The 21,244-nt window shown below is 42.3% G+C and overlaps 1 protein-coding gene and 1 long non-coding RNA gene across 8 annotated transcripts in view; both read right to left on the reverse strand.

The window, feature by feature from the left end:
• RBM6 (RNA binding motif protein 6) overlaps positions 1-21,244 on the reverse strand; it is a 54,743-nt gene that overhangs the window by 14,991 nt on the left and 18,508 nt on the right. The window lies entirely within an intron of this gene.
• Positions 1,106-20,870, reverse strand: LOC310757864. The gene is made up of 3 exons (XR_014545511.1): positions 5,357-20,870; positions 3,886-5,124; positions 1,106-3,509 (listed from the first exon to the last, which is right to left on the reverse strand). It is a non-coding gene; the product is annotated as an uncharacterized lncRNA (long non-coding RNA).

Genomic DNA, 21,244 nt, shown 5'->3' on the forward strand with positions numbered 1-21,244 from the left:
ATGGTACAAAACTGGGTCTTACCATATATGACAGCCCTTCAAATATTAGTTCCATGGAATAAAGGCAAGAGACTCGTTTTAAGAAAAGCTCCCAAGATGGGCATGTTTAACGTCTATTTACGGGAGAAATGCATATGTCCCATGACAGCAAAGATAAAAAGGTGCCTAGCAGATATAATTTGTTTTTCTTGATTCAATTTCCTACTCACTCCCTAGATAGATTTGTAATTTCCATTCCAAGTGGTATTCACGAGTGACTCCAATAATATTCTATTTAAATTAGCAACAAAACCAGTATTCCGCCCCCCCCCATGGATATCCAAATCCAAACCTGTTCTCTATAATTTGGTTCAGACATCATCTCCCTTCAAGTTCCATTAGTCAGTTTTATCATCTGTGAGGATTCTGTGGTGAAAAGGTTTATAGTGTAGCCCCAGCAGATATCCTACTACCATATTTGAAGACATGCATTTCTGGAGTCAACCCAAACTAAAGCAAGCAATGACAGATCAAGCAAGTTAAACTAATTGTAAAGTTTTATTAAGCTAAGACTAAGCAACATACACAGATATATTGCTTCTAATTCCAGGTCAACCCTGAGTTTAGTTTTTCTTCCTTCCTTTCTTTCCCCACTAGCCCATTCAGACAACAGCCTTTTATCTACTCTGACTTTTTCCCTTCAAAATTTGAGGGTCTTTTCTGATTGGCTCCCTAAATTGTATCTTCCTCTGGGGATAACCTCTGGCCCAGCTGTTAGCTCATTTCACAGACAGGAACACTGTACAACATGCCTCCCCCTCAACCTAGACTTTGTCAGACTCTGATGCTAAAACTCTGATGCCCTCCTGTGCTCATTAATTTGTTAAAGGGTTGACCTATGCAAATTTGCGACTAAATGTCTGTACTGTATTCATCAAATCTTTGAGAAGTCTTACGCAAACATGTACACTTCTAAATAGGTACCAAGCATTACTTCTGCTAATTTTGTTATTTCCAAATGCTTTTAGCTATCATGCTTACTCAAAGTATGATTTATCAGTCATATATTAAATGAAAATGCATGTATTCTTCTAGTCCTACACAAATGAAAGAAAAACCAGGAGCCTTTGTTTTTACAACAATTTTTTACTTAAGTCAGATTATGACAAGCAAAGTATTTCCTGTCTATCAAGGCTAATTTGTTAACAGCAGTAATATACGAATTTCTTCGGTTTGTTGTGTTTTTATACTCTGATGTTCCAATTCAGATTCTCAAACTGAAGATCACAGTTTCGTTGTGCTCCACATAGTCCTAAATGTGAGGTGGATTCCAACCTGGAAACAGCTGATCTCCTGAAACACAAAAGGCATTCATGAACAATAACATAGCTATATTACTTATTAGCATATTTTTTATATTACTTTATTAACATAGTTACTACTTACCAGATGCAGTCATCAACAACAAGCTTTTCTTTCTTTATAAGAACCGCTTAATAGTGGCTGTGTTAGCAATGCTGCATTGACCTTGGATCCCTCAAAATTTCAAGAAGTCAGAAACTACATTAGCCTGCTCACCAACTTCTTGCCATCACAGGAAAACACTCCAGGGAAAAGGTGTTGGGTGGGTTTGGTTTTTTTGAACCCTTTTCTATTTCTATCTCAGAGACTATAGCTTTAAAACTCATCTCTGTAGCACATTTTTAAAGGAAGGAGAATGAAGCACCTAAGTGATGTTTAACATTTCACTTCTTATTTTAAGAATAATTTTTCTTATTACATTTTTATCCTAGCCTTCCCCCTGCTCACATGCATCCTTCTACCGCGCTCTGCCCAAGATGTGTCTTTATGCTGCTTCTATTTTCCATTCCCAAAACAGATTATACGCAGAGATTTTCAAGCAGTCTCTGATACATAGAGTTTTATTCCCAGACAGATCATCACCATAAATGGCACATTCTGGTAATAGTCAAAGGGTGAGAGCCAATATAGCATGGGAAGGCATCTGCTCACGCAAAGGAACTTCTCTTTTCTCTCCCCTTCCACCTGCAGCCCCCAACTGCCCTGGAGGGTTGGGGGACCCTCTGTCACAGATTTTGGGGGTACACAGGACTGCAAGGGGGGAAAAAACAGGAAGTCCCATTTGCACAAGTGGATTGTCACTGAACAAGTGGGCAGATATCACTGGATATCAGCCATACTCACATACTCTTTCTTTTTAAAAATAAGAAATAAGAAGAGCCGATGGGTGGGTGTAAAATGTACACCATTACATTTCTGGATTATAAAGCATTAATAATAAGGGCCAAATGACATGTTAAACACAGAGATGTATAAAACAGCTTCTGGCGCATCCACTTTCAGCAGAGAAGCACAGAGAGTATTTAAACCGTTTTCACCCACTGCAACCACCCCTCTCCTTGCACTGCTGATATGTTTCTAAAACCCCATGAACGAGGCGAGGAAAAAGCAACTGGGGAAAGAGGCAAGTGCAGGTAAGTTTAAGTGCAGTACAGAATTGTCCTTCCAAACCTGCTTTGCTCTACAAAAAGCAACAACTAGGAATTAAATACCTGGAATGATGCGAACTTAATTTCAAAGATCTGATATACACACCCATATCTCAAACTGCTTTGAAGATCGTCTCATGGCATGTAATATGGATGAGCGGGGGGGACGGGGACTGCTGCTTAAGAAAAGCAAGCCTAAAGCTCACTTCCATATACTAGCAGCTGTGTGATGCTTGGAGCCCTTGCCATTGTTTCCTTAATTGAAATCTAGATATGTGGTCTTAATACATCTTCAGGGATTAATCATTCAAGTTTAAGTGTAAATTGGTTTACAACACAGTTACCATACGACTGCCATTTTGAAATAAAAATTAGTGTCAAGAAATAGTATTACTTTCACAGAAAAATCCTTCTGAATTGTAATGTTAACAGAAAATAATGTTGCCCAACTCTTCACACTTTATCTTATAATACTTTCACAATCAATGTAGTCTAATGCTCAAGGCTAAGGTTGATTAATGTTGAATCATTCCACAACTTTTAAAAATGGATGGCACACTTTGATCATTACAATTTGGGCCCTATTAATAGAAACCCGCACAATGCGGCTTTCCACTCTCCCACCCACCCACAAACTGGCTTGGGGAAGATCAGACAAACCCCCAGAACAGCATGTGGTGGGAGGAGAGGAGGGATTGATGCATGTAGTGAGCTGAAATGTTTGTGCTGATGGAAAAACTGAAAGTGTGACATTCCTCCCTTTGTTCTCCCTATCTGATGGGTGGCTGCTAAATTCATCAGCTTGCCTTTACATCAATCCAGACATTTGGGACAGGTGAGAACTACACAGGAAGAGGTGAGAAGAGGAAATTGCCACCTGTTTAACCAAGTGGATAACATGTTTGTAAAACTGTACACAATAGGACATGCTAACACCCAGTTTCTTCTGCTGCTTGCTTCAGATGTTCTCCCCACCACCACTCTTTTAAATTATAGCAAGGGTGCTATAATAGGGAAAGCCTAGAGTCAGTGTCAGTGGGACGCGGGTGGTGCTGTGGGTAAAACCTCAGCGACTAGGACTTGCCGATCACATGGTCGGCGGTTCGAATCCCCGTGGCGGGGTGCGCTCCCGTCGTTCGGTCCCAGCGCCTGCCAACCTAGCAGTTCGAAAGCACCCCCCGGGTGCAAGTAGATAAATAGGGACCGCTTACCAGCGGGAAGGTAAACGGCGTTCCGTGTGCTGCGCTGGCTTGCCAGATGCAGCTTGTCACGCTGGCCACGTGACCCGGAAGTGTCTGCGGACAGCACTGGCTTCCGGCCTATAGAGTGAGATGAGCGCACAACCCTAGAGTCTGGCAAGACTGGCCCGTACGGGCAGGGGTTCCTTTACCTTTACCTTTAGAGTCAGTGTCAAGCTAAATGAGGGTGTTTCCAGGCAGTTCCTAATACTGTGAATTTGCTATTTATATACTGTAGGCCAGGTGTGGGATGTTTCACAGTGTCTCGCTTTGTGTGTGTGAACATCTTGCTATCTTTTGTCCATGCTAGTATCTATGTCATGCTGGAGTTAGGTTAGGGTACAATTCATTTGAACAGCTCCTATCTTTAAATTTGTCTCCTTTTTTTTGCCCAAATCCCCTCTGGCTGGTCAGTTCAGCATGAGTCTTGTGCTGCCAGAAACTCTGGCTGATCACTGTGAATTCTCCAGGGCTTCCAATCCCACAGAAAAAATCCTCTTTCTTCTGTGCTCCACACAGAGGAAGCTCTTTTACTCACACAGGGAAGACTTTGAGGGAATTGGATGGGAGAGCACACACATGAATGCCAAAACAATTAGAGATTTAAAGCAACTGCAGCTGCTATTCAGTGTTGGAGACACTCTTCCAAAAAGATGGATAATTAGTCTGCTTAAAGCAAATAAGAAAATGTACTTATTACCACAAATGTGGCTCTCAAAAGTCCTTCTAAATATTACTAAAACCCTTTTCCCATTCACCACAATTTTAAAAGGCAGTGATAGGAAACTTTTTTTAAAAAAAAAAAGCATTACAATGTTAAAGAAGTATCACACTTGTTCGTTTAAGTAGTATATTTACTAATAGCTCAGGGTGCAATCCAGTCATTGTTGTTGCTGTTGTTAAAGTTGTTTGTCACTTTATCTTGCCCAAGGCAACCCAAAATGATTTACAACCAAGCTCCCTACAGATACAAGTGCAGAGCATTTTACATTAATACATCCCACCCATTTCTAAAAGCTCACAGACAGTTAAAGACCTGGTTATAGATGTTTTTGCCTGGTGCCTAAAGATATATAATGATGGTGCCAGGCAAGCTTCCCTGCGGAGAGCATCCTGCAAACGGGCAGCCAATTATTGCTTAGGTGTTCCCAGAAAGGCTCTTGATCCAGCAAAAGCCTCTGCTAATAGAAAACCCAATTTGGGGGGGCTGCAGGGGCACTGGCAAAAACTGCCTCCCCTCTTCGTCTCTTAGCAGATGGGTCCACTGGATCAAAAGCCCTTCTGAGAGCACAAGAGCACCAGCTGGATTCCACTCTTAATATTTAAACACCTTATAACCAAAATAGCATTTTAGCACTTGCTTTCAGACATTTCCCCATTTTGCGTATGGCTACTCCCTAGTATAGTGGTGCCTCGCAAGACGAAATTAATTCGTTCCGCGAGTCTTTTCATCTTGCGAAGCACGGTCCGTCGCAACTGCGCCTCTTCAAGCGGCTTTAAGAAAAAAGGGAACAAACTCGCAAGACGTTTTCGTCTTGCGAAGCAAGCCCATAGGGAAAATCGTCTTGCGAAGCATCGCAAAAAACGAAAAACCCTTTCGTCTTGCGCGTTTTTCGTCTTGCGAGGTACCACTGTACAAATATGTTTTCAGCCATTTTGGGGTCTTCTCCATTTTTGTAAAAGGTAAAATTTGGAAACATTCCTATTGAATTCAATGGGACTTATTCCCAAATAAATGTGTAAGAATGTAAATTCAGGAAATATTTTACACTTCAACACCTGCTGAGCAACCCTCAAACATATGCCTTAAACTCTCTGTCAGCTGCAGAAAAATCTGGAGTGTGTTTTAGCCTGCACATCTTGCTCAGAAGCAGCACTTGCCAGGTTTACCAATACTCATCATGGTCCTGTGTGAAATAACAGTGCATTTTAAAGGACACCAATGCACACATCCCGATCGCTGCACATCACAGGGGAAGATAACTTCTAGTGGGCGAGCTTGTATGCCATTATTATCTTCTTCTCAATGAGGAAGTCCAGGTTTCATCAGAACACCACTTAATTGAAGTATTATGATTGGATATTTAATTGGATGTTTTTTTATTGGAAAATCAATAAAAATGGTTTTTTAAAAAAAACACCACTTGAAAAACATAGGGCTCAAATATACAAATTCTAGAATGCTCTCCAATGAAGAATACTTCCAACACTCCTTTCTCTTGCTTGCACTCTGAGAAGTGCAAGGAAGTGGTTGAAATGCTGGCCAAAGTCATGCTTGGGAAGAGGCAAATCACCAAAGTCATAATAGCAGAGGAAGGTTCTCCATGCTGTTCTGGTATGGAATCTTAACACACATGCTGTAATAAAATTTAGTCAGACACATACAGAGAAGCAGCAGACATACATAAGTTACAAATGGAGCCACAGTTTGGGGCTCCTGGGAGAGAGGGCATTAATCACAGCAAAATGTATAAAAAATAGAATTTATAGCTCAACATCTTCTTATTTAGATTCTATTTTCAGTCACCCCATACTATGTGGGCACACCATTATAGAGCACTTACTGTGATCATGCAGATAGGAATTAGATGGCTGTCAAAGGACAAAACACAGGGTCAGCCTAACAGAGCATTTCAAAGATTTGAAAATGGGGGGAGAGGTTCCTGGACTTCAGACCCAACCCCCAAAGATTGAATGTCTGCTAATTTCAACTTGTACAGTGCTACTCCCAAACACTTTGTCAATGAAGAACCATTGTATTTTCAGTATATACTATTATCAGTTCCTCATTTAGCCAAGATAACCATGCCAAGGCACACAGATCTTTAGCAGTGTGAACTCTGCTTTGTATCTCTCTTGCTCTTACACTGCCCTGTGATATTACAGGAAAGAAGACATAGCAGGAAAAGGCCACCTCATTATGACTTACTCTAGTTGGGCCACTCCCAAGGCTAATCCGTTGTCCTGTGAGAAGACCTGCTCCAACCCCAAATGCCTTGTGGTAAATGATCCTGATGACTTCTAATATTGTTTGGTCAATGGGTGGTATTCATCTAAGTTTTACTCAGGGCAGAACCACTGAAATTAATGAACATGACTAAGGTAGGTACAATGATTTTCAATTGGTCTGCTCTGAATAAAACCTGAATACCCCCTTGTTTGTGGTGGTGGTCTTTTTAAAAAATGCTGTTTGTAAGCCACCTTGGAAACATGTTCAACCTAAAAGGTCAAATTTAAATAAAAACAAAAACACAAAAATACAGAGTTTGTTCCCAAATTGCGCATAGGTTCATTTTAAAAACAAACTTTTAAACTTCTAATTCAAGGGGTTCCCTTTTGTCACAGGAGGCTTAGAAACAAGTACTGTAATCTGAACCTAAGATGATAAAGTTCCAAACTCAGATACTCTATGGGGGCCAAAGTGCCCACTCTGGGGAATTAGTTCTTGAGGAAGACTTAAGGAGATGTGACAGTACCATATTGGAGAATCCAGAGAGATAACTTACAAAGCACTGCTCAGGTTGAGCAGTAACAGAATTTTAAGAAACTTTTTAATGGGAGGAGGGTGTCACAAGATAAGCTTAGGGTCTCTACAGTTGCAGAACTATTTGTTGCTTCATTTCTTTGATGGTGTATTTTACTATGTCTTGTTTATTTTATAAATTTGATTAGTTGGTTTTTATTTTGTGTTCTGTACCCCATCCTTGTATCTGCATTCACAAAGGGCAGACTATAAATATTTTAATAAACAAAAATAATGCCTCTACCAACAGATGAGCACTCACTCAATTGTGTTGCATGTTAAAACTAGACCTTTGTGGATCAAAGGGCCACAGCTGAACTAGTTGTTACTAGTATGAGCTTTCATTTTATTGCCATTGCCCAGATCTTATGGCAACTATGGAAAATGTAGGACAAAGTACATAGCAGCTCCAATAGTCCCTTGTGCTCTTGTGAAAAAAGCAGCATTCTCTGAGATGCAAGATTCGTCTTTTGCTAACCTGAACTAGTCAACTATAGTCTGGAAGAATATTATATACAGGAATCCTTGCCGTTACATTTGGTACAACTTTTGTGAGCTCTCAATGGCATTTTTAGAATTTTACTTACATCTTCTGCAAGCCCTGCTCAATTGCAAACACCCAGGTTCACACAATCCTTAGTGCAAGGGTATGGTGCTCTCTAAATGTTACAGGACTACAACTCACAACAGCCACAACCAGCATGACCAATGGTGAGTGATGTTGGGAACTGAAGACCAAAAATATATAGAGGGCATCATCTTGACCATTCCTGCCACAGAGGGTCTTCTCAAAGATGTAACAAATTTATTGCGGCATACTTATTTTCCGGACCAGAGCCCAAGAAAAGTAGGGGGGAAATGTGTGACCGTTGTTTTAACAAAGCTAGGACAAAATACAGAAGAGATAGTGGTGGATGTGTCACTCCTATGCATGGTACAGGTTGCATGGAACCCAATAAAATTATTACAAGATCCACGTTTCCCACTAGTGATGAACAGATATAGCAAGATCAGTTGTGAGTAAATACCTACAGAGGGACAATATTTGCTGCAGTGATCTAGCCATTTGATGGACTCTACAAATCCTAAGAACAGCTTACTCATTAAGGAAAGTACACCTTCTGTAGGTGTCCACTTAAACTGGTGACCATGCTACATCTTTTCACCAGTGGCTGTTAGTCATGAGTGGATGTCACTACACTGCTTGAATCTTCCATTTCCGCTCTCCTGGGTACTGTTACATACCAACTTCTACTGACTCTTTGACCTTTCATTTTAATGCACACATTTCCCCCTTCTCCTCTCTCCTCTATACCAGGCCCCTTAAATTACCACTTATGGATCTAACAGTGGGTTTTGTCCTATGGAAAGATAGGCTACAAATACATGTTAGTGTTTAAGCTTCCGCCCAATTTTGTTTTTGTTGTGACAGACCAACACAGTTACCCTTTTGGAATTTGTCTCCATTTGCAACAGTTGTACTTGTCTTTCAAATGATTAAGTTTTCTCATTATCTCCAAATAAATAAATAAAAAGGTAAAGGACCCCTGACAGTTAAGTCCAGTCGCAAACGACTCTGGGGTTGCGGTGCTCATCTCGCTTTACTGGCCGAGGGATTTGACGTTTGTCCACAGACAGTTTTCCCGGGTCATGTGGCCAGCAGGACTAAGCCACTTCTGGCGAACCAGAGCAGTGCATGGAAACACTGTTTACCTTCCCGCCGTGGCGGTGCCTATTCATCTACTTGAACTTTGACGTGCTTTAGAACTGCTAGGGTGGCAGCAGCAGGGACCGAACAATGGGAGCTCACCCTATCACGGGGATTTGAACCGCTGACCTTCCGATCGGCAAGCCCAGGCTCAGTGGTTTACACCACAGTGAACAGTTTACCCTTTAAAAAGACAGTAACGTCTACAGGGACTTGGATTTTATGCCCTTGCTTCATTGTTGTAGCCAAGGAAATGGCCTGATCATTACTTCTTTTCAGAACCCCAATGAACAACTACATCTAACCCACAATATGTACCCAGCATTGGACCATGAGCTTTCAAACTGGTCTTTTAAAAACAGTCCTTAATATTCTTGTGATTAAGGAGATCCCAGATGTCAGTTACTTGGATCCATGTGATAAAAATCCAGGAATAGACAAAGATGACAGCAATAACTTTTATGAAATGCAGGCGCAAGACGGCGCCAGTGAAATGAACAAATATGTGTTGGCAGAACTCCATCCATGAGACTCCTCTGTTAAGAGGTGGAGAGGCACTCATTCCCCCTGTCCACGGAAAAGCTACTCAGGAGTAAGGTTACCAGATTTTTTTCAATGAATCCAGGGACACTTTAATAGATAGATAGATAGATAGTGTGTGTGTGTGTGTGTGTGTGTGTGTGTGTGTGTGTGTATAAAGTTATTTTTTTTAAATTAAGTAGTAATATCTTCTCTTCTGTGGTCTCCTCTGTTGCGCTGCCTTCCTCTGGGTCCCGGCCTGCTTTCTTGGAGGGCTAGCTGTGCTTCCACTCCCTCCCTCTCCCTCCTTACACTGCGATCCCTTACAGGCTTACTCAGGAGTAAGCGTTAGCATAAACCCCTTCCTCCTGCTGCTGCCCTGCCCGCACAGGGGTCTCCTGCACAGGCACCAGTGGAGTTTGAGAAAACGATTGTGGGATGATCACAGAATCACAGATTTGGAAAGGACCTCTGAGGGGCATCTAGGCCAACCCCCTGCAATGGAGGTACCTCAACAAGAGCAGCCAAAACTTAAAAGAACATAAGGCTTCCCTGCTCCATTTACACCTATTGTGACACAGAAGGTACCCCCCCCCAGCCCCATCCCACCAATCTCTCCCTTTTTATCAAAGGGAAGGGGAGGGAGGCAAGCAAGCAGAGGTAGCCTCTTTTAATTTTTTTACAGGTTCATTTTAATTTTTTTAAGGTTCATTTTTTAATAAGAAGGGAACGGGAAAGCTGTTCGGGGGAACCAAAATAAACACCCCCAAAATAAACATAAAACATTTCTCACCTTTTATTTTTTGCTAGTGGGGGTGGGTGCAAGGGAAGAAAAATGAAGCAGCAGCACATAATGATATATAGGGTTGGGGAACCAAATGTGTGAGAAGACAAAGGGAGAATTGGGAAGAGTTTATGGGTAAGAAGGAAAAAATGGGGAGACAGACAATAACACAGAGAGAGGGGAGGCAAGGCAGTCCAATGTAGCTCACAAACATGCAGAATGGAGCAAAAGAGGCAAGACAATTTCCTCCACAACCACCCTTAACTTTGAAGCAACAGCCTCTGTCTGGGAGAGCAAAGGGAAGGCTTAAGGCAGCATCCTGCTTTCTGCCGGCTTGGTAGCTCAGCTCAGAAGCAGGCAGAATGCAGCAAAGGGGGCTTTAAAGGCGTGAAACAGTGCTCCTTCTTCCTCATGAGCAAGCAGGAGAGACAGGGTAGCTTGCAGAGATGTCATGCAGGGAGGCTTCTTCCCTGCACCTCAGCTCTGCCTCTCCAAAGAGCAGCCTTGCCTCTCCGGCTCAAGCAAGCAAGCAGGAGGAGCAGGGCTGTTTGCAGAACTGATGGAGAGGGAGGTTTCTTTTCGTGCGTCAGCTGAAAGACAGGAGAGTTGCAGCAAAGCCCAGCTGCACCTCCAGCTCCCGAGGAGACCCTCTCTGGAGCGGTAGCGGATGATTGCTTTGGGCTCTGGGGAGGGTCTGGAAGTCCCCAGGCATATGATTAATCCGGGGACATTACATTAAATCCGGGGACATTCAGCGGATGGATTTTGTCTGGAGATAGATTGGTAAATCCAGGGGCTGTCCCCGGGAACCAGAGATGTCTGGTAATCATACTTGGGAGAGTTGTAAGACCCCCTCTAACAGTGTGGAACTGCAAAAGAATATGCCAAAAAACCACTTTCTCTGCTCCCCCTTCCCTTCAGCGGTACCCTCTGCTGGAGCGTGGTCTTTCCACAAACAGAAGTCTAGATCCAACCACAATGAGTGTTGATAATTCTCAGAGCCCAAACTGGATTTCACCAGATAGCACTGTATATCATTATCTTGAGATCTGAATGCAAAACTGTTTGTGGCGCTTACTTTCCACAGTTTATTCAGCTTGTGACAAAATAGAAAGGAATTGTGGAGAGCACTGAAGTAGAAGTACCTGGAACTTCTAAACATTCCCCATACACTGGACACACTTTTTCAAGGTGGCTGAAGACCTCTGATTTCAGCGTGCTTCTACTGTTTGATTTAGTCTTCAAGTTTGCTATCTCTGGTTCTTAATCTGGCTAATTGGTTTTAAACTATATGATTTTATTTTTTAGATTTTGCATACAGTGTATATTTTATTGCATATTTAAAAACTTTTGTAAGCCGCTTTGTTTACTTGCCAAATGAAAAGGGGAGGCTAGAAGCAGCACTAGTAATCCCTCCAAGCACAAAGGCTGTGGAGCATGCTATTTCTCTCCAAAGATAACTAGGTGGCCAGTAGCCGTGTGCTTGCAGATGGGGTGAGAAAAGGCAGTGGGCAGGGCCACACATACCCCATCACAATTATGCTTATTCACACATACACAGCCACCCCATCACAGTTAAACACATCCATTTACACCCACACTACCAGTCAGTCCACCTAACAGCTGTATGATGGGCTGAGGAGAGCACAATTTACATGGAAGGACAGTTCCCACCCAGTTCTCCTCACCACAAACACACTCCTATTTGTTGAGCTGGGAGAGGACAGCATGATTTGCATTAAGAATTTGGCAGTGGGAGTGACTCGGGCACCAACATAGGGCACTCTGAAAGGTTTCAGTCGGCGAGTTGCAGTCGGCGAGTTGCCCACATGTGAGTTATAGCACCTAAATATTTTGGCTAGCATTCAACGTCAGCAGAATGATTGACTTTTCCACTTCATGGAAATCTGCTTGAGAGGTATTCTGACATTCAGGGTAGCTTTTGAGGGACACAAAGGTAATAGAATCACAGAACTGTAGAGTTGGAAAGGTCCATCAGGATCATCTATTCCAACTCCCTGCAATGCAGGAATACAGTATGCAGCTGTCCCATACAGGAATCAAACCTGCAACCTTGGCATTATCAGCACCACGCTTTAACCAACTGAGCTATCCAGAATCCTAAATGCTAAAGGCAGAAAGCTAGAAATCCCTGCCCAGGAGGTTACACATGACCCTTTAGATTTCTGCTATTACCCTTGCATAATTCCTATATAGGATTTACTCAGTCAGTGAGGGTAATTCAAACTTACCTCTACAGCAGAGGACTCACTCGCTTCTTGCTACAGGAAAGTTGATATTGTCCGGAATCCCATGGGTAATCTGGATATGACCCTGCAAGCTCTTTTCTGTAATATGCTGCATGATTGCAGCCAGTGAGTAGTTTCTGTAGATGCACACTTTCTGTTATGGATTGCTACCATGTAGCTCACTGCTACTTGGAGCCATGTATTATTTTAATTCCTTTAACCATGCCAGTAAATTAAACAAAAAAGCCAGGATCCACTGGACTCCTAACAGCCCAAACAATCACTTGACTACAACCAATACACAGTAAAAACGAGCTGCAGCAGGAGCAAAGTTTTCCTTCAGTTGTTTCACTAGGCATGTTTACACCACACATTTCGTCACCAGACAGATTCTTGTGAAAAGCTCAATCAGGCAATCAGAATGCACACTAATTTGCAGTCCAACAATGGAAGGACAGTCACAACAGGATAGCTGTATATGAACTATTGCAGCTACTCAAATATTCATTTCTCTACCAGCACAGAAAGCACAGAAAAGGAACAGCCTGGATTAATTGTCTCAAGAAAGCAACTTGACTTGACAGAAAGACATCCTGTGCTGTGTCTTCTAAATTGTGAAAGAAAACAATGCTATGGGAAATCTGCCAAGGTTCTTCTAATACGTTACAGCATGTCATAAAAAGGATATCAAGGGACTCTTCACCATGAATGCCAAACACAAAATAAAAGTGATCTATAAAAAACTGAAATGTCTCCACACTTGAAGTCCTTGCTTTCACTAAGATTTTCTAAGAAGCACACTTTTTCCTATGGCACAAGATGCATAGAGTTTAAGGAGTCAATGAATAAGCTACAAAATGAGATGATCTTGTTTAAGAATGTTCCACCCTATATGTTAAATACAACAGAATAGCCTTAAACATATACAGTCATACTTCGGGTTACAGATGCTTCAGGTTGAGTTTTTTCAGGTTGCGGACCGCCAAAACCCGGAAGTACCGGAATGAGTTACTTCCGGGTTTCGGCGGTCGCGCTTTAGGCATGCGCAGAAGCACCGAATTGCAACCTGCATGTGCACAGACGCGGGTTGTGAACACTGCGGGATGCGAATGTGCATCCCGCACGATCACGTTCGCAACCCAAGATTCCACTGTATAAGAACTTAATCATCTCCATGGCTACAACCTCCGTCTCAACAGTAGATCTATCATCACCTCCAAGCCTTCAAGAGCTACTAGTTCCTTTAGGTGGACAAGAAGAGTCCCCTGCACACTGCTTATGTACTATCAATCTGCACACGAGGGACTGTACACAGGGCTATTTTTCTGCTTCACTGCAATGCATTGTTTTGGCCTGAGGGAAGCAACTGTACATTCAGTTCTCACAACTGTGTCCTTTATTTATTAATAGGCTTGCATTATGAAAGTTCCATGCATAGTTGTGACATCCTACTTTAAGGCAGGGAAAGTTATCAAAGACAGCACTCAGATGAACGGGCCGGGGAGTCCAACAGCCTTCTTTATAAGAAGTGAAGAAAGTTTTATGAGAAGCTATGCCGATATTTCACAGTACACAAACACGTAGTCTATATATGTTAGCATTGTCAAGTGAAGCTAAGATACCCATATAAGATGGTGAACAATGACCAGTCTGCACCCTGACATTCACTGCTGGTGATTTGCATATTGCTTGGTTTTTGCACTTATTGAATAACGAATTTAAAGGGAGGGGGTCATCAAATTCACAAAACTACCAATATGATGGGACTTCCCTTGGACACTGCCATTCTGTGTCTTAGTATGGTCTTAGTTGATGTTCTGTCAAGACAGGAAAGGGTTTTCATACTCTCTCATTCTGGCAATAACTAAAATACATTCCTGTATCATCAGAAGCAGGGCTTCATTCTTTTATATAAGGTATGAAAGGATGATTTCAACCAGAAATGTTTTTTGTAAGTTGCAGCATAGTAGGCTGACCTGTTACCCTGGAGCAAACCTGGTCATTACTCCAGTACCCCAAAGAGGAGGTACAAGAATCCTTCAGAGCATCTCTCCAAGAGATTAGCTTCTTACCACTCGACTTCGTGTGTGCCAAGGGCAAGCAGCATGTCCAGTCATGCTGTAGTACAAATAAGGCTTAGAAGCATGCACTTTAATGCCACGTATATTACATGGGAAGAAAATCGTTCATATTTCTTTGAGCCTGGGGGTGGTGCCTAATGCCTTGAAGGGGGCAGTAGTGTGACTGTTCCTACAAACCCTTACTTGGACTCTGAGAAAGTTGAGAATTATCCCTTAGTCACAAATACCACTTCTGGTGGTAAAGCACTGTACAACTTTAGATTTTGGGGTGATATTGGTGGCCCTACTAAAGACCCTCTTGAAGGACCCATTTTAATCCAGGACTGGTTTGGGGACAGAATTTGCCTTGGATTACCTTCTATGGGAGTGATCTAGGGGAAGCACAACCCTGTTGTTCTTGCTTGATCTCTCAGTGGCTTTTGATAGCATTGACCATGGCATCTGACTAGAGCAGCCTTTCTCAGCCTTGGGTCCCCAGATGTTGTTGGACTACAACTCCCACCATCCTTGACCACTGGTCCTCCTGGCTAGGAATGATTAGAGTTGTAATCCAACAACATCTGGGGATCCAAGGTTGAGAAAGCCTGGACTAGAGGGTCTCCAGAGTTGGGGATAGTATTTTACCATGGTTCCACTCCTACTTAGGGTGGCAGGTTCAGAGAACAGCATTAGATAAACGGGTTGCACGGTGATGCCTATCAGTCAGGGCTTGTGAACCTTCTTCAGCCCAGTGACCACACTGACATAGGCCACCCCTCTAAGGGTCACATACCAGTGACTGGCATGGTCAATGTATACAGAGAACATGCTACACACATACAAACCACACAAACAGCACACACTCACCACCATGCCACTACCCAATGCACAACTCATTCCTCCTCCTCTCCAAAATGCTGTGTTTCAAAGAAATTACTGCAATGTGTTATACAAGGAGCTGCCTCTGAGGACTGTTAAGAAAGTCCAGCTGGTGCAGAATTCAGTGGCTGGGGTGCTCACGAGGGCAAGTCCATTTGAGCATATTGCGCCAATCCTGGCCCGACTGCACTGGCTGCCAATTAGTTTATGGGCCCGATTCAAAGTGCTGGTTTTGACCTATAAAGCCTTAAATGTCTGAGGACTGCAATACCTCAAGGACAGCCTCTCCTCATATAAACTGACCCAGACCCTGTGATCATCATCTGATGCCCTTCTTCATGTGCCTCCTCCACGAGAGTGGAGAGGTCCAAAGAGCGGCAACACAAGAACAGACCTTTTCTGCAGCGGCTTTCCAGTTTGTGGAATGCTCTCCCCAAGGAGGCTCGCCTGGCACCTTCATTATATATTTTTAGATGCCAGGCAAAAACCTTTCTCTTTAAACAGGCCTTTGGCTGGTTAACATTCTTTTAACTGTCCTTTTAACTGTGTTGTGGGAGGGGGCTACTGTATTAGTTTTTGTTTTAGCATTACAGATGAATATGGTCACTATTTAGTGGTCATATTACTACAGTGGTACCTCAGGTTACATACTCTTCAGGTTGCATACGCATCAGGTTACAGACTCCGCTAACCCAGAAATAGTACCTCGGGTTAAGAACTTTGCTTCAGGATGAGAACAGAAATCGTGCTCCGGTGGCGCGGCGGCAGCAAGAGGCCCCATTAGCTAAAGTGGTGCTTCAGGTTAAGAACAGTTTCAGATTAAGAACGGACCTCCAGAACAAATTAAGTACTTAACCCGAGGTACCACCGTACAGCGTGGACACCTCTTCCAAGTCCCACAGCAATAAGAGGTTCCCCTAACCAGAGGAAGAGGACAGAAAGCCTTTTTAGTGCAATCTCAGCAGGATCCTATATCAATATGAGATTTTGCTTTACAAAAACGACTGCCGAAAGAATAACAAGAGTGACTAAAGAAGACAGAAGTGTGAAAGCTACATGGAAAGGACTGTTGTAATCTCTTGGTTAATCAAACTACTCCCCCTTTGTACAGAGGCAAAATATGCAACACAATATTGCCAGCACACGCAATCCAATTATGCAAAGATACGATCGCCAAAGTATTTACACACAGATGAAAGCAAAAGGCAAATATTTTTTCTCATGCAATTCTCCTAACATTGTCCAACTTGTATTATGCCAACTTCTCACGCATTTGACCCTAGTGACATTTTTTTTAATTCCATTATATTTATTGTCCTGTTTTTCCATGCTATATACAACACTGTCAAAAGGTAGCTTTAAAACAATGAAACCACTGCAAAACATTAAAGAGTATAAGTAGCTACATTAATAGGACACAATAGTCAAAGATTAAAAGGTTAGTGGGGGGGAAATGGCCTTAGCTGTGGACTTGCATGAAAAGTAGGGAAGGAGTCCGGAGCTTTCACCAGGGACAGCATTCGACCATCTAGGCACTACTAGAAAGAAGGACCTATCTCCGCTGCTCACCTACCATACCTCTGATACCAATGGGATATACAGACAAGTGCTTTTCACTGTGTCTTTAACACTCAGGCAGGAGAGTAAGACACTTAAAATATCCTGGTCTTAGTCCCGCCCCCCATTACAAACTTGTTTCTCAGCTTAATTCAGGTTGATTGTACAGTGGTACCTCGGGTTACAGACACTTCAGGTTACAGACTCCGCTAACCCATAAATAGTACCTCGGGTTAAGAACTTTGCTTCAGGATGAGAACAGAAATCGTGTGGCGGCACAGCAGCAGCAGGAGACCCCATTTGCTAAAGTGGTATCTCAGGTTAAGAACAGTTTCATGTTAAGAACAGACCTCCAGAACGAATTAAGTTCTTAACCTGAGGCACCGAGTATTAACTAAAGCCCTCAAGGGCCTATCTTTTCCTTGTTGAGGGTACACTCCCTCAGGAGTAAATCTGCTATTTAAGAGGGAAGGCACATGCTAGTAGTAAGCAAGCAGGAGCAAATAACTGACAGAGCCAGAGAAAAAACTGTTTTGGATTAACTAGCCCAAAATAACCACTGCCCTGCTTCAATTTTCACCATGGCTATCTCAGATTAGAATTCCCAATCCTAAATGCCACTGGGGAAGGAACAAAAAGCAAGAAAGGCACTGGTGGGGGTGGAAGAATGGGCCATCTTCAGACGATGTCAGGGGCTGTGCTTACATGGTAGCTAATGGAGATGTTGTAAGACGGGACAAGCTGCATTCTGAGATCCCATCCTGAAGACCATTTTTAGCAGTGGAGGCTGCCCGCCTGTCAATCATACCTCATCACCATGGCATCAGGTGAACCACTTAGCCCTGCTATGGCTGGGGATTGTCTGCACAATGGAGTTCCCATTAAGAAATCCTAGCCACTTGGTGCAAACAAATTTAGCTGCAGGAGCAACTTGTCGTCTCACACTGTTTTCTACAGTAGTTCCATAGATATCACAAGGATACCCAAATAAATGCTCAGTCTTAGAACTCAGATGCACACAAATGAAGTTCTTTACTGGAAAAAAGATACTGGGCTGTAACTTATGATGCCTTGTACTAGTGGAAAGTGCTTCTGCTCATGCAAGTTGAGCCATCCAGTTTTTAGTATTTCCTCCTCCCCACGACAGCCTTCCATGCCATATCCCACGTTTTCAAGAGAGTTCCCCAACCTTTAGGAGCAGCATAGAAGGCATGGAGTGGAGCTGGCAGGATCAATCCCAAAAAGATAATGTACCCCACTATACACAATCATGTGCTTTCTGCTAGTGCAAAACCACTTCTGGATACTGCAGCTAACAAGAGAATGTGCCACAGACTGCACATAACAAGTAAAAGAAGAACTGCAAGAATTGCAGCCACACACTTCACCAGCCTTTCTTCCCAATAAAGTTCTCTTCCTTTTACGTCACAACTGGTCAAACGCATCATAGATGAGCTGCTGGCCTCAATGTTTCATCCTTAAGTCAATGCTCTAAATTGACTTAAGTTGCCTGCACACCATCAGTGGTTCATGGACCACAGTTAAGAACCACTGTTGGCAAAGGACTTCAAACTTAACATGAATCAGGCCTCACAGGAAAGATAAGTGAACATGTTTTGTGGTTCTTCTACAGTTCCTTATCCAGCTCATTCTATTGATTTATCAATGATCCAGAAAATGGTAAGAGAAAGATCTGCCTGTGCTTACAGCTACTTAACTATGAGAAATTGAACGCGCTTATCAATTTGGTTTATGGAATTTATATCCTTTCTATTACAAGGGCTATAATTTGAAATGGATCACCCAACTCAGGCATAGCAAATAAACCTTGTAACACAACCTTGTATCAGCTCAGTTGTTTCACTGACTGGCAACAGTATCACAACAACTATACTAATGCCATCATCTAATACAAACATTCTTCAGTTTTCAATCACAGGTAATCTATGCTTAAAATAAATGACAGACATTGGCTATTTTAGAATAGGAACCAAGACAAGGCAGAACTGGCAGCATTTTAATCTTCCTCGGCTCCTGGTGACTATAAAGAATAAAAGCGCATGAATACCCTGGATAGCTGAGATTTTGAAAATTAATACAGGTTGCTCCCTCCATCCCACACAGGGAGCTAAACATGTCCTCAAAATGAAATAACCTTTTGAAATAATTGAATTCTTCAATTAAAAAAAAGGCATACTCAGTAATTTTCTATTAAGAAGAAATGCTAAATTCTTTCCTTTTCAAGGCTGTTGTCTGAAGAAGGAAGGAGCCAGTTCATTAACTCTGAAGTCATTTTGGTAGTGAGATAACAATTCAGCTTCGTGTATGCAGGCGATGCAAACTAGATAAGACACGTTATTTTCTGCACCTCTTCCCTACCTAAAAAGGCATCTCACCCCAAATGGACAGCAGCAACATACTAGCAGAGAAAGTGATGTCAAAACCAAATGACAAGGCAACTGACAACAGACCACCATGAAAGTCATGGTATTAAAATTTTACAAATATCACACAGTGGGTGTTCTATCAGCGAGAACAGGAGACACATTCAATTATCGTTTGCTTTACTCATTTCTCTACCCTGAATTAAATGGCAATGCACTTGCAGCAACAAGAGTGCCTGGAATGCCAAATAAATCCCTCTGGTGGCAAGGACAACAGTAACCCTGTGGATTTCATCATCATCAACAGATCCTTAGTAGCCCCCTGCTCCTGTCGCCTGGGTGCCTTCACCGATATGGCCAGACACTGAATAAATTTCTGGGCTTTTCTCTGTATCTGAATAGGAGACGTTCTAAAACTCTCCTGGTACATTAAAAACCCCCACATATTTTAACTGGTTTGGCTACAGCAGTCCAAACTGGCAGAAGACAGTACATCAGGCATACTTCCTACAAAAAGTAAAGTAGCTTTTTGAGAGTGAGGGGTCTTCATGTACAATACGTCAAAGAGAAATTCTGCCCTGATATAGAGCACACACCCACACACACGAACTCTACAGTTAATGAACAGGCAGAAGCTGAACCTGGTCAATCCTGAGTCAGAAAGAATCCAAACATTATAAATCAAAAGTTGATCCAAAAGAAGGGAAGGGGCTCTGCAGTATGCCCTCTGCTTATGTTTGACGGCTAACCTTGTGCCAGTGCTTTTTTGAGCCATGTGTACACAAGAGCCACTGCTCAGATTAATTTGGGACTCTCTGCAGAATAAGAAGCTTTAATGGTGGGAAACTTGTTTGTGGCTGCACGGCTACTGGAAACAACATCTGAGGTTGCTGCAGCTTAAGTGAGATGAAGAAGAAACAGGGAAACTGTTTCCAGGCCACTGGTGAAAGAGACATGTAGGTTTTGAAAATAAAATCTTGTTGGTGGGCAGCACTGTGGTAAATGTCAATCATATTTAACACAAATCTAAACTATGCTACCAAGACAACTAATCAGATCTCTGTGGGAAGCCTGCAAGTTGAACCTGAGCCAAACAGCACTTTCCCCACTTATCATTTTCACTAACTGGCATTCAGAGGTATATTGCCTCAGGTAGTTGGGTTAACACAGTCATTGTATCTAGTAACTATTGATAGCCTTATCTTCCTTGAATTTGTCTAATCTTCTTCTAACGTCATCCAAATTTGTTGCCATCACTTCCTCTTTTGGGGTAGTTATCTTCTGTTATATGTCCAGAATAGGATGAACTATGTAATGGTATAAATGCAAATAAGAAGAAGAGAATAAAGCTGCAGACAGACTACTGGAACAGCAGCTATGAAATGCTGCTAAAGGTATAAGGAATTCTTATTCCAAAGTAATATTTCAAATTCAGTCGTGATTGAGAATTTATGGAACATCTGAAAGAGTTAAGAAACAATCCCCCTACCAAGTCACTTTGAGACTTTTTATTGTACAAAGTGACTGATAAATGGTTAATAATAATGAAGTATCATCTTCCTTATTGGTTAAGCCAATTTTGAAGAAGGAAAGCAAATTCATATTCTGAGTTATAATCAGGCTTATATATAGTGCTGCCCTGAGTTTTTGAGCTACGGGGGGACAGTAAACAAAAAAAGGATGGGCAATGCCAATATCTAGAAGGACAATCCATAGATTCTACAAAAATAGGATGCTGTCAGAAAATAACTACAACATTCAAATGGCTGCTTTACTTTAATATGTATAAACAGGTACCTGACAGCTGTTGGAACAGGGAAGCACTCTGGTCATTATATCTGATAATCATGTTAG

The sequence above is a fragment of the Podarcis filfolensis genome, assembly GCF_964270895.1.
Source record: "Podarcis filfolensis genome assembly, chromosome: 2".
Lineage (NCBI taxonomy): Eukaryota > Metazoa > Chordata > Lepidosauria > Squamata > Lacertidae > Podarcis > Podarcis filfolensis.